The sequence below is a fragment of the Heloderma suspectum genome, chromosome 6, assembly GCF_057233095.1.
Source record: "Heloderma suspectum isolate Gila_16-S chromosome 6, 16-S_ref, whole genome shotgun sequence".
NCBI lineage: Eukaryota > Metazoa > Chordata > Lepidosauria > Squamata > Helodermatidae > Heloderma > Heloderma suspectum.
The window spans coordinates 93667099-93672903 of record NC_139463.1 but is presented as its reverse complement, the minus strand read 5'-3'; positions in this window follow the sequence as shown (position 1 = coordinate 93672903).

Sequence of the window (5805 nt, the reverse complement as noted above, 5' to 3'; positions counted from 1 at the left end):
AAAGAGTGTTCAAACTACCGCACAGTTGCACTCATTTCACATGCCAGCAAGGTGATGCTCAAAATCCTACAAGCTGGCTTCAGCAGTATGCGAACCGAGAACTACCGGAAGTACAAGCTAGGTTTCGAAGAGGCAGAGGAACTAGAGATCAAATCGCCAACATTCGCTGCATTATGGAGAAAGCAAGAGAATTCCAGAAAAATGTCTATTTCTGCTTCATTGACTACACTAAAGCCTTTGATTGTGTGGATCACATCAAACTGTGGCAAATTCTGAAAGTGATGGGAATACCAGACACCTTACCTGTCTCCTGAGAAACCTGTACGAGGGTCAAGAAGCAACAGTAAGAACCAGAGATGGAACAACCGATTGGTTCAAAACTGAGAAAGGAGTACGACAACGCTGCATATTGTCACCCTGCTTATTTAGCTTATATGCAGAGTACATCATGAGAAATGCCGGGTTGGATGAATCAGAGGTCGGAATTAAGATTGCTGGGAGAATTATCAACAACCTCCGATATGCAGACGATACCACCCTAATGGCAGAAAGCGAAGAGGATCTCAAGAGCCTCTTGTTGAGGGTGAAAGAGGAGAGTGCAAAAGCTGGTTTGAAACTCAACGTTAAAAAAACTAAGATCATGGCATCTGGCCCTATCACTTCCTGGCATAGAGAAGGGGAAGAAATGGAAGCAATGACAGATTTTACTTTCTTGGGCTCCAAGATCACCGCAGACGGTGACTGTAGCCATGAAATTAAAAGACGCTTGCTCCTTGGGAGGAAAGCTATGGCAAACCTAGACAGCTTAGTAAGAAGCAGAGACATCACCTTGCCGACAAAGGTCCGTCTAATCAAAGCTATGGTTTTCCCAGTAGTAATGTATGGCTGTGAGAGCTGGACTATAAGGAAGGCTGAGCGCCGAAGAATTGATGCTTTCGAACTGTGGTGCTGGAGAAGACTCTTACGAGTCCCCTGGACTGCAAGGAGGTCAAATCAGTCCATCCTAAAGGAAATCAACCCTGAGTGCTCATTGGAAGGACAGATACTGAAGCTGAAGCTCCAATATTTTGGCCACCTAATGCGAAGAGAAAACTCTCTGGAAAAGACCCTGATGCTGGGAAAGACTGAAGGCAAAAGGAGAAGGGGACGGCAGAGGATGAGATGTCTAGATAGCATCACCGATGCAATGAATATGAACTTGAGCACGCTCCGGGAGAGAGTGCAGGACAGGAAGGCCTGGCGTGCTATGGTCCATGGGGTCACAAAGAGTCGGACACGACTGAATGACTGAACAACAACAACAACAATTCACCAAATTTCTTCAGGGGTGGGGGATTCTCCAACACATTATCGCAAGTGTGGTTCAGCATTGGCAGGTTTGTAGCACATCCCCCTCCCTTTGATTTTTACTTCAGTATTTTTGTGCTGCCAAAACAGCAGCAACTATATTGGCAGCCTGGTCCCCAGTAGGGATGGCAGAGAATTCCGCCACGGATCTCGGTGAGGCCGAATGCCAGGGCATTTGGCCCCCCGAAATCTGTGGCGGAACGGCCTGCCACCCCCCGTCACCCCCGTGGATCCCCCCCAGGACGAGACTCACCTGGGGTGGACCGTCCGGGTGGCGGCGGCTCCGGCGGCGGCTTCAGCAGGGGCAGTGACGGCAGCTTGTCTTCCAACCGGCTACCACCGCTGCCATTTCCACTCTTGTTCTTGTAAAAAAAAAAGACACGATAGGCTACGTAAAGATTTACATAGCCTATCATGGCTAGGTTTTAAAAAAAACACACACGAGGTGATAGGCTACGTAAATCTTTACGTAGCCTATCATGGCTGGGTGGGTTAAAAAAACCAAAAAACCATGTATGCAAATGGCGGCGGCTACGGCCGCCACCATTTGCGTTCCTTATTTTTGCCCGTCTTAGTCTATGTAAATATTTACGTAGTCTATGATGGGGAAAATAAAGGGGAACGCAAATAGCGTACCACGTGCTATTTGCGTCCCTTTTTGATTCGCCGTTTTAGCCTACGTAAATATATACATAGGCTAAAACGGTGAATCAAAAAGGGATGCAAATAGCGTCCGCTATGCTATTTGCGTTCCCCTTTATTTTCGCCGTCATAGCCTACGTAAATATTTACGTAGGCTAAAACGGGGAATCAAAAAGGGACACAAATAGCGCCCGTTACGCTATTTGCATTCCCCTTTATTTTCGCCGTCATAGTCTACATAAATATTTACGTAGATTAAGAAGGCAAAAATAAGGAACGCAAATGGCAGCGGCCGTAGCCGCCATTTGTGTACGCGGTTTTTGTTTTTTTGTTTTTACCCAGAGCCCTCCGCAGCCGGAAATCCGGCCGCGGACAGCTCTGGCCTGGCTGGGGCTGGCCGGCTGCTCCACATAGCTGCCGCAGAGCACAACCGGCCGCAGAGGATTCCGGGGGGGAGGAACGGAGTGCCTCCCCCCCTGTCCAGGATTCTGGGTGGAGGGACTGAATGCCTCCCCCCCACCACTATAAACATAATCCGCGAACAGGTAAATGACTTTCGTACATCCCTAGTCCCCAGTTCACTTTTCTGGTATCATGTGACAGCAAGAACCACATGAGAAAAATCACCAGCAGAATTGCTCCTGCCTAAGTGTGTATAGGATTACATCAGCAGTAGTCCATCACACACATGTCTGTTGTGAGTCATTTTGGCCCCTGAGGACACCCAGAAATCCAAGCTGATGCATATGGCCCTCCTGTGTCCTTAAGCATTACATAGAAAGCCCGAGTCCCCTCATACTGGAAGGCCCTCAATGTTTTTTTCCTGATGTTTGTGGGGGAGTAGGGAGTGAGTGAGAGGATCCCCCATATTCTCCTTCTCCCCCTCTCTCATCCAGCAACGTTCTGATTGGGATTGCAACTTGGCCATGCAATAGCACAGGCCCCATCCTGGGACCCAATTGGCTGTGCCTGTCACATCCTTAGGGTGGGACCTCACATTGGACCAGTTCCATGGGTATAAATAGGGAATCTACCATGAGGTTTGGGCATTGCTGTTGCAGCCCAAAGAATCAGTTTGTGCCACGTCAGGCCTGAACTATCTGTCACCCCCATCAACATTCTCCCAGCATACATGCTGATGTCATATCTGTCAGCTGTGACTTCCAGTTGCAGATGACATCATGATTGGCTCTTCTCTGTGTCTCTCCTGAGTTTCAGCTTTAAAATTACCTCTTTGAGACTGTCGCGTTATCTGGGTATTTGCAATCAAGCTTGCTTAAGCTGTTGTTTTCTGTTTCTGCGCTTATATTTGCTTGCTGTGCTTTTGGAAGTGAAAGGAGGATGGCAACATTGAAGGGGAAGGAAAGCTTGGGAACACTGTTGGAGGGGAACCCTCCAACTCCCCCCACCCTCTGCAAAGGTTTCTAAAGAAGTGATTGAGGGAGAGGAGTTGCTTGTTTTGATTAAAAAATATGTCCTCGCAGTTATCAGTGCAGTCAAAGAAGCTTGAAACAATTCAGAATTCCATCACTACACTTCAAGGGTCTGTGGACTCGATGAAAATTTGTCTTCTAAAGATGGAATCAAAGTTAAGGCACTTGAAGACCGGGTAACTGCTCACAAAACTGCTATGGATGCCTCTCATAGTGTACTGTCTGCTCAAATTTCTCAGCTGGAGGCCTTTGCTGGGAGAGCTAATCTGCGGATTCTTGGCCTCAGAGAGCTGGTACAGATCTCTGTCTTGTTGAGTTCATGGATAAATTTCTGTGTGAGTTATTGGCTTTGCCTTCTGATTTTCCACTTGATATTGTGCATGCCTATTTGGTTCCTGATTCTACATGAGGTTCCAGAGTGGGGCCTGTTATTGTTCAACTTCTACGTGCCTCTACGAAAGAATATCTCTTGTGTTTAGCAAGAGAGCTTTGGTGGGGGCCAACCAACGACAAGATTATGCTCTTTCCTGATTATACTAAAGAAATTGCTGATAGAAGAAGACAATTTACCAAAGTGAGAAATTTGGCAAAGCAAATTAGTTTGCAATATCATATCAAATATCCTGCCACATTTTGCTTTTTTTTTTTTTTTAAGGTCAGATGAAGACATTTTTAAGTTCAGATGCTGCAGAATCATTTCTCACTGGCATTAAAATTAAATGAAAAATCCACTTCAGCTTCTTGAGTTGGAATCCATCCATATTTGTTGTTGCTGCTGTTTTTCTGTTTTTCTCCCCCTCTGGCTGCTTTCAGTATATGTGTTTGGTTTGTAGTTGATAAGAAGTCAGGGGCCACATGCCAGATCAAATGCATTTTACACTACTGTTTCCCCGCCTCCTTCCCCACTTTCTTCTATTCTTTCTCCCCCTCCCTTTTTACTCTCTGCTTCTCCTTTTGCATATGTATTACCATTTATATATATTTTGTGTTTCTGAGTGTGTTAATTTACACATTTTGAGTATATTCAGGTTATAAGTAACTACAACATTAAATTTAGCTTAATATTTTTATGTAGGTACATACATGTCTGTGTATCTATGTGTGTGTATATATGTTTACATAAGCATTTGTATATGTGTATATGTGTGTGTGTATGCATATATATGTATATATATATACATGCGCGTGTATGTGTGGTGTGTGTGTGTGTATATATATATATATATATATATATTTGAATGTATCTCCAGATAAAATCACCATCATCATCAGTAATCTGCGAGAGGGGCCCAGCTGAGCATTGCGGTAGCACTCCAGTCCAAATGAAAGGCAAAAGTTTTTTTGTTTTTTTTGTTTTTGCTTTTGTTAAGGTTTTGTTTCGTTTTGATCTCTTAGTGAGGGTTTGGGCACTCTTTTACAGTTTGTGGACACAAACTGGATTATTTGAGTTTTACTTTTATTTTGGTTTCTTTTTTAATTTTCAACTATTGCTCATATTTCTGAATAATTTAAAATTCCTTCTCCGTTTCTAAGTAACAAGAATTACTGTGATGATGTCTGAAATGGTTAGTCTTAACTGTAAACCAAGGATGTATTTGTTGTGCCATTTATGGTACACAAATTTAGTTACTGTCTGCAAATTTGGAAAGAAGTGTTTGGGAGGAGGGGCAAATATATATATATATATATTTTCCAATGTTTAACATGACTTCAAATGTCAAGGAGCTATGAAATGTAAACAAACAGAAAAGGGTTTTTACTAAGTTAAAAGAGCTTAATGCTGACATCGCTTTCTTACAAGAAACCCTTTTGTTGGCTGCAGATCAACAGATGTTGCAAAAGGACTGGGTCGGTGAGACCTGTGTCACGGATACTTCAACATGACGTCGGGGGTTTGCAATTTTAATTCATAATTGATTTTCTATTTCAATTCAACAGTCGATTTTTTATATTGAGGGGCATTTTTTGATCTTGGTAGGAAAGTATATGGGTAAATTTATTGCTGTGATCAGTGTATATGGGCCTACTCTTCATTATCCAGCTATGTTTCATGATTGTTTGGCTAAATTGGTTGATATTAACTATTAGGGATGGTGGAGAATTCCGCCATGGATTTCAGTGAGGCCAAATGCACTGGCATTCGGCCCCCCGAAACCCGTGGCAGAACGGCCTCCCGCCCCCCCCCATGGATTCCCCCCTGGGACGAAGCTTACCTGGGGCAGATGTTCTGGCAGCAATGGCTCCGGCAGCAGCTGCAACTGGGCTTGCGACCGGCTGCCGCAGCCGCCATTTGCATCTGCTGTTTGCCGTTATAGGCTACGTAAGTATATACGTAGCCTATCATGGCTAGGGATGTACAAAATTCACTTACCTTTTAGCGGAT